This window comes from Spinacia oleracea, chromosome 4 (assembly GCF_020520425.1).
Source record: "Spinacia oleracea cultivar Varoflay chromosome 4, BTI_SOV_V1, whole genome shotgun sequence".
Classification (NCBI taxonomy): Eukaryota; Viridiplantae; Streptophyta; class Magnoliopsida; order Caryophyllales; family Amaranthaceae; genus Spinacia; species Spinacia oleracea.
The window spans coordinates 179,397,352-179,415,163 of record NC_079490.1 but is presented as its reverse complement, the minus strand read 5'-3'; positions in this window follow the sequence as shown (position 1 = coordinate 179,415,163).

Genomic DNA, 17,812 nt, shown 5'->3' with positions numbered 1-17,812 from the left:
TAACAAAAAGTCATTAACAAAAACGACGAAAACGAAAATTAAGACATGCATGACACTTAGGTATAAATCCAACCACTACATGAACGAGAATCCATTCGGGTTTTTGATCTGGTTAGTCTTCCTCAACATCTGCTCGAAACGCAAAGCGTCCCTCCATGGCCATGTTTCATCCGACTCACGGACCTGACCTCCATGTGTATGGACAAAATACTCAACGCCTAAATTGAAGGTGTTTCTACGGTCGTGTATACGCCACCCACAAAACTCACACCCTTCAAACTCTTGGAAACTTTGGTGGAGTACCATGCAGATATCTGTAGGCCTAGAACAAACCTTCTCCAGCTGACTCCAGTTCACATCTTTATTCTTGTGAACTCTCTCACCTACAATACCAAGCCATCTCTTGTTCAATGACTGTAAGTTTAATATGTCACATATACCTTCAATCTTTGGAAAAATTTCTTGTTCAAAAATCTGGTCCCAAGCTCCAAACTCATCATGGTTTGGATAATAAGGTTCCACTTCATTTTCATCAATCTTTGGAACAAAATTTTGCTCAAAAATCTGGCCCTTAGCTCCAAACTCATCATGGTTTGGATAATAAGGCTCAAAAATCTCATCCCAATCTCCATACTCATCATTGTATGGATTATAAGGTTCCATTTCGTTTCCATCAATCTGTGGAAAATTTTCGTGGTCAAAAACCTGATCCCAAGCTTCAAACTCATGACCTTCATGAGAGGGTTTCAACTTTTTTGTGGCCTCTCCTCCATGTTTTGTGAACGATATCAAGTGTTTGATAGTATACAATGTTTGATTCCTAATAGAGCTAGTTATGATGAGCTTAGAGCATTGAGCTAACATTCCATACATATATATGTCCTATAAAAATGGCGGGAAATATGATAATATAACCTCCATTCCCGCCACACATATAATTATTAGAGCAAAAAATCATTAATAGATAATTTTAGGTATCATTTTCCTATATATAATATCAATATGAATAATATATGTTCTTTTTTTTCCCGCCACTACTTCATGTTATGTCCCGCCGTAATATTTATGGGGACTAACACAATAGTTATTATCCCCAGTCATTAGTAACAACGAATTATTATTTTATATTATTAAATAAATATTAAATTATTTTGTATCGTTATAATCTCATCCTTTTTAAAGATAAGCCGATAAGACATGTTTCTCATAAACCCAATTTGATATTGACAAATGACAAATAATACATGGAAAATGTCCTAAAGAAACTAAAGTGTGTCCCAATTTATAATAACCGTATATTTTATTTACTTTAACCTAAATGAGTAACGATACGCTACGCAAAAAAATAATACAATGGAAAATAAAAAAAGTGTTGTGAAATTATATCAATCTAAGTAGATACAAAATATATGTTGCGAATATTAACAAATCTTTCATGGAATCATTTTAGTTAATAAAGAGTCATAAAAATTGATGTATTTTATCAAATAAACATGAATATATTTTTTCAAGTAAACATGATTGATTGTTGGGAACTCGTTAAATTTATGGGAATTATTAGATAATTTATTGGTCCCCTTAATCAAAAAGTTACATTGGAAATATAAAATTGGTTGTGTGGTATAAATACGTTGTAAGCCCGTACTACATTTTTTTATGATTGCAAATGATTATAGAAAAAACATAACGATATCATAAAGTATCTACCGATCACCAAAGGATATTTTTTTTTTCTCTCCGTATGGTAGGATATATGCAGTGACCCCGTATATTGTAAGTTAATTAATTCGTAATTTTAAATTGTTCGATGAAATGTTGATCTTGTTTCATAAACTTTGCTACGATTACTCGAAATTCAAGTAAAATATGTGCGTAAATTAAAAGTAAAGTATTTTGAATGAAAATCAAGTAAAATATATGGGAAAAAAATATGCGTAAATTGTAACATTTTTAAGATAATCTAAGTTGTCTTAGGGGTCATTTTAGACGAATCATTTAAGTGGTAAAGATTTACTATCTAAGGATCACTTGCCACCACGATTATTTAAAAGGAAAAAATAAAACATTTACTATTCTATAAAGTGTTAACAACTCTTTTACGGGATCATGTAAGTGATAAAGAAAGCGGGAAATTGAATCTAATTTACTCCTAGCGTCATAGTATAAATACTCCAAAGGAGATTTTTGGTAACTTGTTACTTTTATCGGGACTACGAGAATATTTAATGTCCCTACTATCAAATATATAATATATTGGAAATATAACATTGATTTTCTCTAGAATAATCGTCTACATAGGAAATTTGTATTAGTAGTTTAAAAGATTATTTGAATCGTATACACTAATTGTGTATTCATATTTGCTCTACAATAATGGTCTACAATAAGTAATACGTTGTGCATATGGTTATGTTGATCCTACGTAGCGTGTAATTCTGCAAGCGAGATTTGTAATATGTGTGTTAATAATAAAAATTGTTTACATATTTTATAGCACAAAAATTTAATATCCATCACCAATTAAGATAGAAAAATACTGCTAGCAGGGAGTCATTTTTTATCTATTAAGTCTGAGTATGCTTATAAAGGATCATTTAACCTTTAACGAGATCATAAATAAAATAAACATATTGAACGAAAGAATAAAGTTAAAACGTAGTTTTATATCAAATTTTTCTTCGGGAACGGAGTAAGATTTAGTGGACTCGTAAGTCTATCAATACAAAAGTTAGGATTTGGAAATCATATTTCATTCATCCGTCAAATCCACGAAATCAATTTTCTTGATCCTTTTGCAGCCCATATTCTCTTCAGTAAAATCCACAGGTTCCACCTTGACAATTCGGTCATCAACTTCTGCTAGACTAATTAGACGTTCCCCTTTGTCATTAACAGGAATGTTCCCAATATCACCATTTTGAACCATGTAGTTGAACCTCTCCTCCTGGAACATATTTTCAACGTTCGGTGCATGTCCGGCAAGAGTCACCAACTTACCAGCTTGAAAAGGACCAAGACAGTGCAAAACCTGCCGCATAAACATTCTAAAGTTGTGGCTATCCTTCAAGTGTTGTAGGTCTTGTAGTTCCTTCGGAGAAGGTGCTGGACATAAGAGCACAAAAAAGAAGTAATAAAATCAGAATGCATTTAAAAATATTAAATTATATTGTGTGTATGTTACTATAGGAATCAAGTAGGTAAACTAAAATTTACCGCAACATCTCTTTCGCTTAGCCATTCAGATTTGATATACTGGAGTAAGGAAGAAATCGTGTAGGACTAAGTAAAATGTATGTTTGGGATTATATAAAATTACGAAGACGTTATACCCTTCAAACAGTTGTAGTTTGTTTATATAGAGATTAAGTTTCCCGCCAAACTTATTATGTGACATTTTATAATCATTAATATATACTTTTAAGTATCACTTAACTATATAGAGTATCATATGCAGATTATTGATGTGCTTATTTCCCGCCAATACTTCTTGCTAATGGCTAATTTATGGGGACTATGACAACAGTTATTGTCCCTAATATCAATATAATCATTAGCAGTAAAGAAAATGGATAAGGTGTGTTAAATATATTTTGATTACGTTCATTGAGGACACTATATATACTTTGAGTCTTTGATTAACACAAATAGATAATGATCTCCAGAAAATATTTATTTATGAATACAAATATTTATTTCAAGGAATCATATAGATTATATAAAGATCTAAAAGTAAATTAAAATTATTTAAACGGTGATGTCATTCTAATGTGAATGTGATTAAATGGTGGGCAAGTTGTTTTCAATTCATATAGCCGTTGTAGACATTGCCTACATATAAGTGTAGTATACAAGGGTTGTACCATACCTTCACTTATATCTTCGCTCATATATCTACTTTATTCCATGGAAAATCAAGATAGTAATGTTGTAGATGTCGTTGATGTCATCGTTGAACCATACTATCCAAATCACGATGAGTTCGGGCAATGGGATATTATCTTTGAAGAACACATATATCCAAAGGTCACAGGGATCTTTGATCTACTCAAAATTCAGGCTTTGAATAGGGATTGGAAAGAGACGGTCGGTAACCGAATCAACAAGAAGCAGAACATCGATTGGAGCCAATTTGAAAGATATTGTTGCAAGCCGTTGTTATCCTGTAAAATACATCACGACTCTCTGGATGCCATGAAGCAATGTGAGAAGTGTTCATGGACAGTTCGTTGGAGGGGTCGAGCATTATGTAGAGGAATTGATTTTCTGGTAAATACTCACGGTGGCACGTTAAAAAACGCCATGTATGGTTCATGGTTAGACCGCGATGACTTTAGTTGGAAATGTTAATTAACTTATAGTGGTGGAAACTTCTAATTTGATTTGTGCTTATAGTTCTATCATTTTTTTTAATGCATTTTGGATTAGAGAACAATCATCTAACATGTTTTATTCAATGCATCTTATATTCCAAATATAAGTAATCCGTATAATTGATACCATTTTAAACGTTTTCATTCTTTGTACATTTAGATGATCCCAATAAAATATAAATCTCATTCGAAAGGAAGGAAAAACATTCAACTACAAGATGTCATTGAATCTTTTAATAATTATTTAAAGGGAAAATTTTAATTTATTAATTTATAAATTAAAAGAAAACAAGTTTGACAATTCTTAAATTGCTGATAAACACCAAACACAAAACATAACTTCAATATGAACTACAATCATCCTCAACTCTCAAGTTCTCTTCATTACATGGCCCACCGGCAAGCATTCCCTCCACGACCATGATACACCATCCTCTTCGGTAATTGATGTGTTATATTTCACAGCACGGTTGTGCGCCCTACGCAGCGTATGTCCAGCCCACCAACACATGAAACATTGTCCTGCTTCTTCGATGTTTTCATGTTTAATGCCGCAATGTATGACTGGATGACCAAGCCCCATATCACTCCATTTCACATTTAGTAAATAGGCAGGTATTTCGTTGGAGTCGGCAAGATCCATAACGAAGTATTCCATCTTTAAAAAACTTTATTTGCGAATTTTGACGCAGAAGAAAATGGAAAAGAAGATGACACTTTGAAGAAGAGGGAGAAGAGAATGGAGTATTTATTTGGGAATATGGATGGAGTAACTGATGATATTAGAATTTAAAAAGTTTGACAATAAATCTTTGTATAATTGAAATGAATATATTAATTAACTTTTTTTGAAATCTTTCATTAATTACCATTTCGTAGAAAATGCCCCTTGATGTAATCAAGAAGAGTTCATTGAATTGATCACTTTATAAGTATTATGTTAATATTTAACGATTGGTCATTTTATAGGGTAAATGATCCTTTACAACTAAAAGGGTAATGGATGTAATAGTTTAATGTATAACAACATATTTTATAGGATCATTACTAGAAATAATGAAAATACTTTGAATCCACCCTCTTTTTTTTGCCACAAGTTTTTCCGTATCCAGGCTTTATTGATCATTCATTATGAGTCCTTTCGTATCCCCACGTACTGAAAAATTCTTTGACTGATAAAAGGCTATTCGTTTCATGTGTACATCCAATCCATCTTTGTCCATTATAAATACCAACAACCATTCTAATTCTGTTTACCCTCTCCATCTTAATCAAAATCATTTCTAACAAATCAGGAACAAATCAAGCCAATTGACAATGTCTGATGTTGTACCAAATGCTGATGTTGCACCCAATGCTGATGTTGCACCCAATGCTAACAAATCAAGCCAATTGCCGATGTCTGATGTTGCACCCAATGCTGATTCCACCACTGACCAAGCCTACTACCCGGATCATGAAGAGTTCGGTCAATGGGATATGATTTTTGAAGAACTTATTTTTCCAAAGATCACAGATATCTTCACTCTCCTTGCATGTCTATCAATGAACAAAACTATGTGCAACGAGGCCGGTAAAAAGATAAACGCCAATACACACGTGGATTGGAGCAAACTTGAAGAATTCTGCTGTAGGAAACATTCCACATGTGGTGCACGCCACACTGCTCTTGATGAAATGATGCTTTGCGGCAATTGCAACTATTCTGTACCAGCTAGGTTCGATGCATTGATGAGAGGGATGAATTTTCTGGTGAGAACCCATGGTGGTATGAAGAAAGAAGTGATTTACGATTCTTGGGGAGAGAAACGTTACTTTATGTAACTAAAACTGGTTCATCAATTGTTATAGTTGTTTCAACTGGGTGGCGCATTTTAATTTTATGTACTTTCATTTCGTTCTTTTAATTTAAGTTTGAACTACTATAAGTAGTTTAATTTTACTGGTTTCGGTAGTTTCACCCAAATATCTGTTTCCTAGTTTGAACTACTATATGTAGTTATAAGTTTGAGCTATTATATATAGTTTCATTTTAATGGTTTCATTTGTTTCACCCAATTTGATCTTACTTTATCTGTTTTGTATTGCTTTTCTAAATACGTCACATATTGAAATTTCTATATAATTTATTTTAATGTTTGATCATATTGATGAACAATCTAATGACAACGGTAAATAAATCCGTATGCTGTAAATAAATTTTTTATAACATAACTACAAGCTAGGAAGGATTACACGGTGTAATTCTTATTAGAGGATCATTGTGGGTATCAACATATCAAAATATTGGATAATTTACATAACTTTGTAGAATTAGCTGACTTAGTGGCTAAAATTACAAGAGATCATTGTGTCAAAAAAAATGTTAAAGAGTGTATAAGATTACAAGAAATCATTGTGTCAAAAGAATGTTAGAGGATCATTGTAGGTATGGAAGTATCAAAATATTAGATATTACAAAAATAATCTTCATTATCAATGAGATAACTTCGATCCACTAATTTGGTTATATTTTGTAACTATAATGTATTTGATTATTTTCTAATACCTATTTTATTATTATAAACTAGTATTTCGACCCGTGCATGCACGGGAGCATCCTATTCATAAAGTGTGAAAAACTTATATCGTTTGAGATACAATTTTTAGGTATCATAAAACATAATTTTTGTGGTACATTCACAAATATTTGATTAGTGTGAAAAACTTTTAAAAAGAGTGATCCCATAAACTAATGTACTGATCGATTTAAAAGTAGGCGGATTTTTTATGCAGTGATTGTAGTTAAATTATTGTCTTTTTTATAGTATCTTTTAATTTTTTGTCTTTAATACAATATTTGTCTCTTTTACAAAACTACAAAATACGTGTACTATACTTCATTACAAACTTTTTATTTTGAAGGTATTATATGATATTATAAGATCATAGTTTGTTAATATGGTATCATACAACAAACTACCAATCACACAGAATAGTGTAAAAATATATCTGTTCCACATAACAAGCAAGAGAACAGTAAAGCTATAAGTTTTGTTTTTTATTCTTGAGGCGAATAGTAGCTTTAAGTTTAATGAATATCATATTAAACCTGAATAGTAAGCGTTTTTTTATTCTTGACGCGAATAGTAGCTTTAAGTTAATTGAATATCATATTAAACACGAAGGGTTTCATGTTCGATGTATTTCAATAAGTTGGAGAATATAGTTCGTGAAGGTGGTATCATTCCAAGCGTTCAATCTTCATGGTCACCATTGATGCTCTTTGAAGCTCTTTAAATTTATTTATTTATTAACTTTTTTTTTAAAAAAAAGGGTTAAGTGTGAATTAGTCAAAATATTTTATTTAAAAAAGATGTTTAAAAGTTTTTATCTTATAACTTTTTTAAAAAATCGGTTAACAAAATACCACATGATTTTAGTTTATTTGAAAGGGTTTGTAGTACATAGGATAAATAAAAGCCATAATGATTGTGGTTTTATCGATTTTGATTTCGTCATGTAAATATTGATCCCATAAATATGTGATATAAAAAAAATTCCAATATATGGAATTTTATTATGAATTTTATTTATAAGTGGGGGGCAGTGAGAATAAATTATATGCACGTTTGAAACATAATTTTTAGGTATCATAAAACATAATTTTTGTGGTACATTCACAAATATTTGATTAGTGTAAGATATATGAAAATAGAAATATTTTATGTTTAGTATTGTACTCTCTTTCTACTTTAAGGTTTAAAATCAAACTACACAAAATTCAGGAGTAACAATCAACGATCCGTGATAATGTGATATAGCAAAGAGTGAGAAATGATTATATATTGATTAAACCAATATAAATAAATGGAAACAAAATTAAGACGTAGTCATGGAAAAAGTAAAAATACATATCTTTGAAAATGTTTGTTATAGTTGATTGTGTGAATGATATAGCGAAAGTAAAAAATGCTTAGTTTTCTTGTACTCTTACTATTTTTAACGTTAAGCATTTAAAAAGATCAATAAGTTATAAGTATTAATGACCCTTTATGTTTTAAAAAAATGGATAGATTGGATCGTAACTTTTATAAGTTAGCATTGTTTTCTTTTTTTCTTAACTGATCTTACAGATGAATTAACGGGATTATTTAACTTTTAAAGAAATTGTTATGCTTAAACTCCATGGCATTGTTTACAACAATTCTATGATTTCAACCCTTCCCAAGTTTACATCATGCATAATATCTAAAGCTTAATCTACATCTAAGAGTTTATCACACGCCAATGATTGTTCGTTGCATGCATTGTACATTAAAGTCCACATCACATATCGTCGAAGCAACATCTCATTACTGTCATATAACTGCACGAAAAGAAAATAAAAGTGGATTAACGTGGGAATAAACAAGGATAATAGATCATAAGATAATATTTACATACCCTCATCCATGAACATTTTTCTTGTGCCTGACTAAACAAGTAAAGGACACAAAGCATGCCAGTGTCCGCGTCTGTTTTTGCTACCGGGACACGGCCCACCTTAAGTATTTCAAAATCAATTATGGACGACAATGAGTCAGGCGCAGTAATAGTTCGACGCAGAGTTCTCACACAACATTTAAGCTGGAACACAAAATGTAAAAACGTTAATATTTTGATTTTTAAAAAGATATTTTAAATACAATTATTATACTTGAATATAATATATCTATTTAAACACACAATGTAAAATTAAAGTTGTCATTGGAACTACTTCAAAATTAATGTAAAAAACAAGGGATTTTTTTTTTTTTTGATAATAGGATACTATAAAAGAAACTATCATACTGCAGGAACAATTAAATTGTATCTACTTTGAACCTTATTGATGATATGATATCATTTAAATTTCTTTGATTCTTATTAAGTAGTTGTATTATTTTTTAAATGTTATAAAAAAAAACATACCACTATGTCTATCAATTCTCTATGAGTCTTGCATGAGACGACCTTCTTGAAATCGAGAATGAACACCTTCTGTTTTTTCAAATGGATAATATACATAATCCATCCTCCCTTGTGGAACAAAGGCATACATAACTACAGAAAAGGAAAGCGAAGTTTTTCAGAACATCCACTAATTTAATAGGACAATATAAATAATCATGTACTGAAAAAAACATGGACAAGGGAAATTGGAAATAACCTTGCGCACACCGCGTAAATTAATTAGGGCAGTTTCGAAGAAATTATCTAACCATTCAACTTCGTTTGATATGATGTCATGAGTGTCCCCATCTTCATAGTGCTTTTCAACGACCTTGCACTATTACGTGTCATCATCAAAACACGATATGTAAAATTGGTCGTAATAGATTATGATAGAAAGACACACACTTACAATGAATGATGGTTGGAACACAAAAGAACTACCCGGAGAGGTACCATGGCTGGCAAGGCTCTTATAGTTGCTGAAAATAGCAATTGCATTCATAATCTGTTACAAAAGGGCGATGAAGTTAACTATTTTTACAAAATATAGGATCAAAATACAAAATGTAATTCCATTTACCTCAACAGCGATGTCACCCCTTATCTTCAAACAATCATGAAACATTAATCGGTTCAAAGAACAATCACCAAATTTGAACAAAACTTGACCAGCGAGTCTACACGCAAAAGACCAATAAATATCACATATTGCACACCACCACTCAATATGCCTTGTTCACATAACTGTTCAACTTACCTATTTGACGATTTCGGGTTACATATAGCAGACATTTTCTTTGTTGCTGTCTCGGAAAGATAGGGTAGACAACTACCGTCAATCTCAACATCAGATGAAATCCCTTCATTAAGTTCATTATCACCCTCCTTTCCTTTTGCTCTCTAACGAACAACGAAAAAATAAAGGTTGGTGGTTATTTTAATCAGCCAAAAATTAAAGAAACATAAGGGCTTCATATTTGATGATAAGAACTTAAACCTGATTCACATCCTCGACAATAATCTTCCGTTTCCGAGCTGCCAATTTCTTAGAACTGGAGCTGGCCGCATAATCCCGTAACACAGTGACCTTTGGTTGTGGTGCCTTAGTAAGTTGTTTTGGATTATTCTTTGCAATTACACCATCATTGTTACCTGCTGGTCTAGGAGGTGCTGGTCTAGGAGGTGGCGGCTTCGACCATGGGGGAATCTTGATAACAGGAGTATTTGGGTATGGTTCTCCATACACTACACCACGAATAACCTATAAAATATGTTAGTACAAAGGTAAGTTAGTATCACTCAATTATTTGTAGCACCATTTGAATAACTTTGAAGATATTTACTGCAATACCTCGGCTACACCATAAGAACCATCGTCTCCCGTATCTTTGGCAATTGCGTAGTCTAAATCACATTGTTGCCACATTACTAGTCTTGGAGAATAAGTATCCCACCTTTGGACTTTATCACCTAAGTTTATTCGATCCAGGTATGCAAGCTGTGATAAACTCTTTCGTAAGTAAAAGATTACCATGAAGTCATAGAAAAGTCAAAACACATATCTAGACTAATTTTTTTTAAAACATTAACTCTTAATAGGAACCACATACCATGAGCACCACAGCACAACCTCTAACTCCATCCTTTCCGTCTTTGGATTCCTGATGTTGCTTGACCATCCAATCTAGCACAAACTTTGACCAGTTCCAATTCAATGGCTTTGATATATGACGCTTCTTCAACAACCAGCATAATGTCGGGCTGATTTTGTTAGTCAATGTCGTGCAAAATAAATTGCCAAATACAAATAAAACGAATGACCTCAAAAACTTCATTTTGTCAGACTTATCATTTTCAAGGGCCTCCGAGACAATTCTATGTTTTATCCCCTCGTTGTCATGGTAGGATCCCTTTATCATTTCGAACTCAATGTCATCTACATTTGGCTCTTCAATTTCAATCTTATCCTCGCCATATGGCAAACCTAATATACGACCGACCATTTCATCGTCAACCTTGATATGGTAGTCCTCCCGGATGCGCAGTAAATGTGTCTGATGATCCCACCTACTACTCAGCCATGAAAGAAAAAACCTGTCAACTTGTACAAACTTCACCTCCAATATTGACTGAAAACCTGCTAATCTAACCCATTCCTTCTCTTCCTTTAATTCATTTGCCAAATCCGTCACCCGCTTCGGAAATACCCACATAGTTGGGTACCTCCCAGTAGTTGAACTCTTTCGCCCCCTCTTACTTTTCTTAGGGGGATGAGCATCCTTAAAAATTAATATCAAGAAAAAAAAAATCAGTAAATATGTAAGATTCTTATAATTAAGTGTTGATTAAACAATATATGGGATCAATTTTTCGTTTAACGAGATCAAAAAGTAGGGTTACAAATTGTTCATTTAGCTTACATTCGTTGAGCTGTTGTGCGTATTGGGTGGCACAGGTATACCATCAGGCGTGTGATCAGATAAAATGTTTGTCGTAACATCCGTAGTAATTATTTCTTCTTCTACATCTACACTGATCGCCTCTCGTGCCAGGTTCGATATATGATCCCAATTTGTAATTGCTGGATCTCCTATTTCACTGATAAATAAAGCACAAAATTGATCCACATTCAAACTGAAGATTTTAGCCCACCCCAACAACGAATTCACAAAATTGCAATAACCTTGTCCTATAATTACAAAAACTATACTTCGCACATCATAATCTTGCAAAATTTCAATAGCAATTCAACACGACATTTCTAATCCTTGATAAAAAGCTCAAAATGAACCATAAAATCCATGATTCTCAAGATGTTCTAAACAATTTAACAACAATTCATCGAATTGCATGTTAATTTCAGAAAAATATCCAAACAACCCAATTAAATCAAACTACAAGTAAAACAATTTAACAACCCAATTTATCGAATTTCATTTTAATTTCAGAAAAATATATAAACAACCCAATAAATCAAACTACGAGTAAAACAATTTAACAACAATTTATCGAAGTGCATTTTAATTTCAGAAACATATAATAGTCTCAACAACCCAATAAATAAAACAACAAGTAAAAAAAAATTGCAATTTAAACATGTACCTGTGTTGATTTATGGAATCCATGAAGTTGATGCATGCAACTAATAGTGGACGAACTCTGAAATTTGATGGAGAAACTTTAAAATGCCGGGACGAAAATCAGAAATTAAGGGACATGTTTGGGGTTTTTTTTGAGTAGTGAGAATGAAAAGGAAAGTGAAGAGTGAAGAGTGCAGAGTGGAACGAAGAAAGACAATTCTGGACTTTTGTTTGATTTTTTTTTTTATAGGCGCAAATGAAGGGTAGAGAATATGGGAAGTTGTACGGTTACTATAGTCAAATCAAACTCAAAAAAAGTATCGAAAAGATCCTTTAAAAACATACTCCGTAATATACATTGTATATTGCCAAATTTGTTTCGTATAAAACGATCCTGTAAAAATATAATATTTATTCTAATACTAGGAAATAATCCTTTAAAACTTTGACAAATTGGTTGCATTGGTGAATGGTATTTATTAGGTATTCAAATACGTGATGTCATAAATACGGATTATAAATACGTCAATTTGATTTGACAAGTCATTGTTTTAAAAAAATATTAAAATATTAAAGAACAATATAGGATCAACTGCTCATATCCATTCCCTCTAACCTCTAAACTGTTCATATTCTTTCCCTCTAAACTGCTCATATTCATTCCCTATAACCCTTCTAAACTGTTCAAAATAAATAAATTATGGTAATGTGGGTAATCAAAAAGGGTAATGTGGGAAGTTACTTCAATATTATTCACTTAAAAAAAATATGAGGGACCCGATAATATTTCAAATAAAAAAATGTGTTATACCACTTATACCGTTCTAATAAATAAAACTATTAATTATTTGATACCGTTCTAATAAATAAAACTATTTATTATTTGATACCGTTATAATAAATAAAATTTTATTATTTTATACCACTTATACCGTTATAATAAATAAAACTATTTATTATTTTATACCACTCATCCGTTATAAAATCGGTTTACGGGTCAGAATATCTTTTTCAGGACATAATATTTTCGGGTCGTGTTCCGGTCGGTTTTTGGGTCTGGTCGATTTTTGACAGGTCTAATACTTAGCCATCAATCGGAGAATCAATTAAGTATTTTAATTATGAAACGATCCGAGATATAACAAACATGATATATTGTTGTATGTCATGATCACTAAATATATTTTCATTCGGATTGAAAATTGTAAAACAGATGCAACAATTGGTATATTTGTCAAGTACTCAAGTGTATTTGATAAGATCATTTTTCTATGTGTTTGTATTGGGAATTGGTTTCAAAGTCTTTTAAAAAGTACTCATGAATACATATGCCTAATTGATTTGACAAGTCCTTTTTATTTTATTTTTATTTGATATGCCCTTAGAATTAAAAATCAGAAATTGTTACCTCATCTAAATAAAATAAATTAGTGATCTATAATATAATATAAAATGATGCTATGAATCCATATTTTATCAAGAATTAAAAATTATCAAGAATAAAAAAAAATATTACTTATTATAAAGAAAACTCTGTGTAGTACCATAAAATCCTCTAAAAACATGAAGTAATATATGTATATTATAAAACTCAAAAAAAGTATCGAAAAGATCCTCTAAAACCATACTCCGTAATATACATTGTATATTGCCAAATTTGTTTCGTATAAAAGATCCTGTAAACATATAATATATATTATAATAATAGGAAATGATCCTTTAAAACTTTGCCAGATTGGTTGCGTTGGTGAATGGTACGGAGTATTTAATAGGTATCACTTCCCCATGTTTATCGTATTCAAATACGTGATGTCATAAATACGGATTATAAATACGTCAATTTGATTTGACAAGTCATTGTTTAAAAAAAATATTAAAATATTAAAAACCAATATAGGATCAACTGCTCATATTCATTCCCTCTAACCCTCTAAACTGTTCATATTCTTTCCCTCTACTTCGTCTCCTCCCTCACCCCTGTTCTACTTTCAAAACCACTTCAATTCTCACTCAAAATTTCTTCCTTAATTAGTTCCATCAGTCACTGCAGTTCATGGATTCGGCTCTAGAAAGGTAATTTTCGAACACAAGGCTCCTTTGAATTTGGCATTAGTATTATGTGTAGTTGAAAATAAATTAAAAACTTCCTCACCGTTAACTCTCACAATTACTCTTAAAAAGAAATTCGAGTTTTTTTGAGGTTCAATTATGGGGTTATAACTCGCATTTTTGGGATTTTGAAGTTTGAATTAGGATTTAATTTAGTAACTCGCATATTTGTATGGAATTTATATGATTTTGGGCCTTTACAAATTACAATTACACTGATGTTGTACCTAAAAGAAGTGATCGATTTGTTGTGAAACCCTAGTTTGGAAATATTTGTACATATATTTTTTGTTTACAGGCTTGTAAATTAATTTGTATGCAACATGCAACTGGAGGATTCACTAATTTAAATAGAATTTTGGTAAATGTTTTTTTTGACAAGCTTGGAAATTAATTTTTGGTGTTCTGTGTAGTAGGAAAAAAACAGAAGATATTACAGAAATGGATTTGGACCGGCCTTCTGGACAGGAAACTGAAAACATCACAGTGCAGGAGGTACCCCCAAATTATTGTTTGATTTTATTTTGGGATGAAATCCATACTTTATATTTTACTGAGCATAAGTAGGAATGTTTAGATAATGGTGTGTGATTTATGGCAAGTTATTAGGTGGATTAGGGTCATTAGGAACGAAATTGGGTAGTTGTATCAATCTAGAATATGTGGTACTGGAATCCCTTGAACAAACCCAAAGGGGTTGCATTGTGTTTGGAATATTTACTTGTTTATATTTACGATTGCAGAATTCGAATGATGTCGATGTAATTGTACCCAACTCGGAATCATTGGTCAATACGCATGACATGGGGACGAAAACCGATCAAGCATCGACAGTTCTTATGTCGAGTCAATTATCTCCCAAGGATGCTAGTGTTCATTCCGAAGAGAATAAGGTAAACACTTAAACTATACCATTCAAAATTCCAGTTTGCACTTTGAATTTAAAACAGATCTTAAGTATGAATTTGTAGATAATGGTGTGTGAATGTTTGCCCAAACAGGAAGTGAATCCTAATGAAACAGAGCCTTGTAAAAAGAACAAGACAGTTAGTAGTGATGCAGGAAGGTCGGCTGATGAAATGGAAGTGACTAATGACATAGAGGTGAGGCGGGCTGATGTGGAGATTTCAAATAAGGATGCTAATGTTAACACAACAAGTGTGGATAATGTGGCAGATGGGTTGGTTGATCAACCAGTAACAATTCAGCTAGATAAAAATCAGTCTCGTGATGAGACTGCAGCAGAGGATATTAATAATCCGGTGAGTAAATACGATACAAATCCATACTTTATAAAAAGAATTACTACACCATGCATTTAACATATTGTGCTTTTATATTTTCATAATTGTGTACAATCTTATAAAGATGTTAGGGTAATGTTGATGTTGTTTTGGAATCCCTTGACAGGAAGACGGTTCTGCCACACAGGGATGTGGGTCTGAGGAGCCACAGGGTAGCCATGGGAAAAAGAAGAGAAAAAGGAACCCCAATGTGAAGCTTGGAAGGCCAACACTCGAAGAGTGGAAGAAAAAACTAACTGTAAGCATATATCAACTTCTGCCCTCTTATTTTCCTTACGTGCATTACATAGGCTTTATGATGATGAGAATTGGGGTGTGTTAGTATAGTAGTCATCAATCCCAATTTTCGTATATGCTATTATGGGGATTTGGTCATATTCTAAACGGAATGCTGGCAAAATTTCTGCAGACATGCTTTGCATCGAGATATTTATATTTTAAAACGTCATGCATACAAAATTTGTTCAAACTTTTCACATGACTCTTTATTTTTCTTCAATGATGCAGTACCCAACCATGAGGATTTATCCAGATAGGGTGGTAGAAGTTATCAATAACTTAGATAAACAGAAACAATGGGTGAGGGAAGCGGGGTTCAAAGCACTATTGGATTTGAAGTTTGTTAGAGTGGATAGGTTTTTCCTATCATGGTTGTGTGGCAGGTGGGATCCTGATACACAATTACTTCGCATCCGAGATGACTATGAGATCAAGATTGACGAAGAAATGGTTGGGTGGATATTAGGTTTGGGATTCCACAGGGATTTATTCACGATTGAAGATCCTGTTGCACAGGACAGTGAGTTTAAGAAGTTAAAGTCCAAGTACAAGAACCAAGGGGGGATAGGACATGCAATTGCTTTGCAGAAACTAGAGAAGCACATGTCTAATAGAGAGAAGTTTATGAGGTCTTTCATACTATACGTGTTTGGGAACTTGTTTTGCGCAATATTGAACAACTATATCAGCGCATCATTGTGTTGGGTTTTGAAGAATCGATATCTGCAGGGGAATAATCCATTGACATATAAATGGGCAAAGTATGTACTTGAGTGGATGATAGATGATTTTAAGAGAGCAGGCAATAAGGAACACGTTAGTGGTGTTAGAGGTGGTGCTTTGATACTCATGGTAAGTTGGTTCTCACTTGAATATGGTTTACCTTATTAATTATATAAGATCTATATTTATTAACTAGTATCATAATATGTTAAAATATGGTTCTCACTTGAATATGGTTTACCTTATTAATTATATAGGATCTATATTTATTAACTAGTATCATAATATGTTAAAATACGATAAATATGATTTACTGTAATACGAATTCTTATTTGGGTCATTGTTATATTTATAGTATCATTATGATTTATGTTAATAGTATCATTATTATATTAATAGTCATTATGGTTTACCTTATTAATTACATTATTACAGATAGCATATCTAGATAGAATACACCTAGGTGACCATGGCCCAAGATGGAACGTATGTGCTCCAAGGTTGGGAATGTGGCAGCAGAATGAACTAGACAACGCAATCTCTCTGGATACTGGAGCAAATGGGTATGGCGTAGCAGAGGTAAGAATAACGCTAAACCTTTACCAGTTATATTGGTGCTACAAGGAGTTCATACTGATTTTTTTTATTCATTTCTTACTTTTAGGTTGTTCGAGGTGTGGTATACGGCCAGCCATACCCAAATTCCGTCGAAAGTGTTCCATCATGGGTGAGGCTGCCTTCTCAAGAACAAGATGCGGAAACTGATGTTAATACCGGCTTGAAGCAAAAATACACGAGGAAGAAAATAGGAACCAAAGTGAGGAAGCTTAAAAATTTCATCGGGAGAGATGTTGTCCCATGTAGCAGCAGCGATGAAGACTGTGAACAGGTTTTTTAGATATTTGGTTTAAAAAGGATATTAGTTATTAGTGTCCTCCTTTTAACAGAAGTGAATTGTTTTAGGAAATCACGGAGTAGAAAATTCAAAATT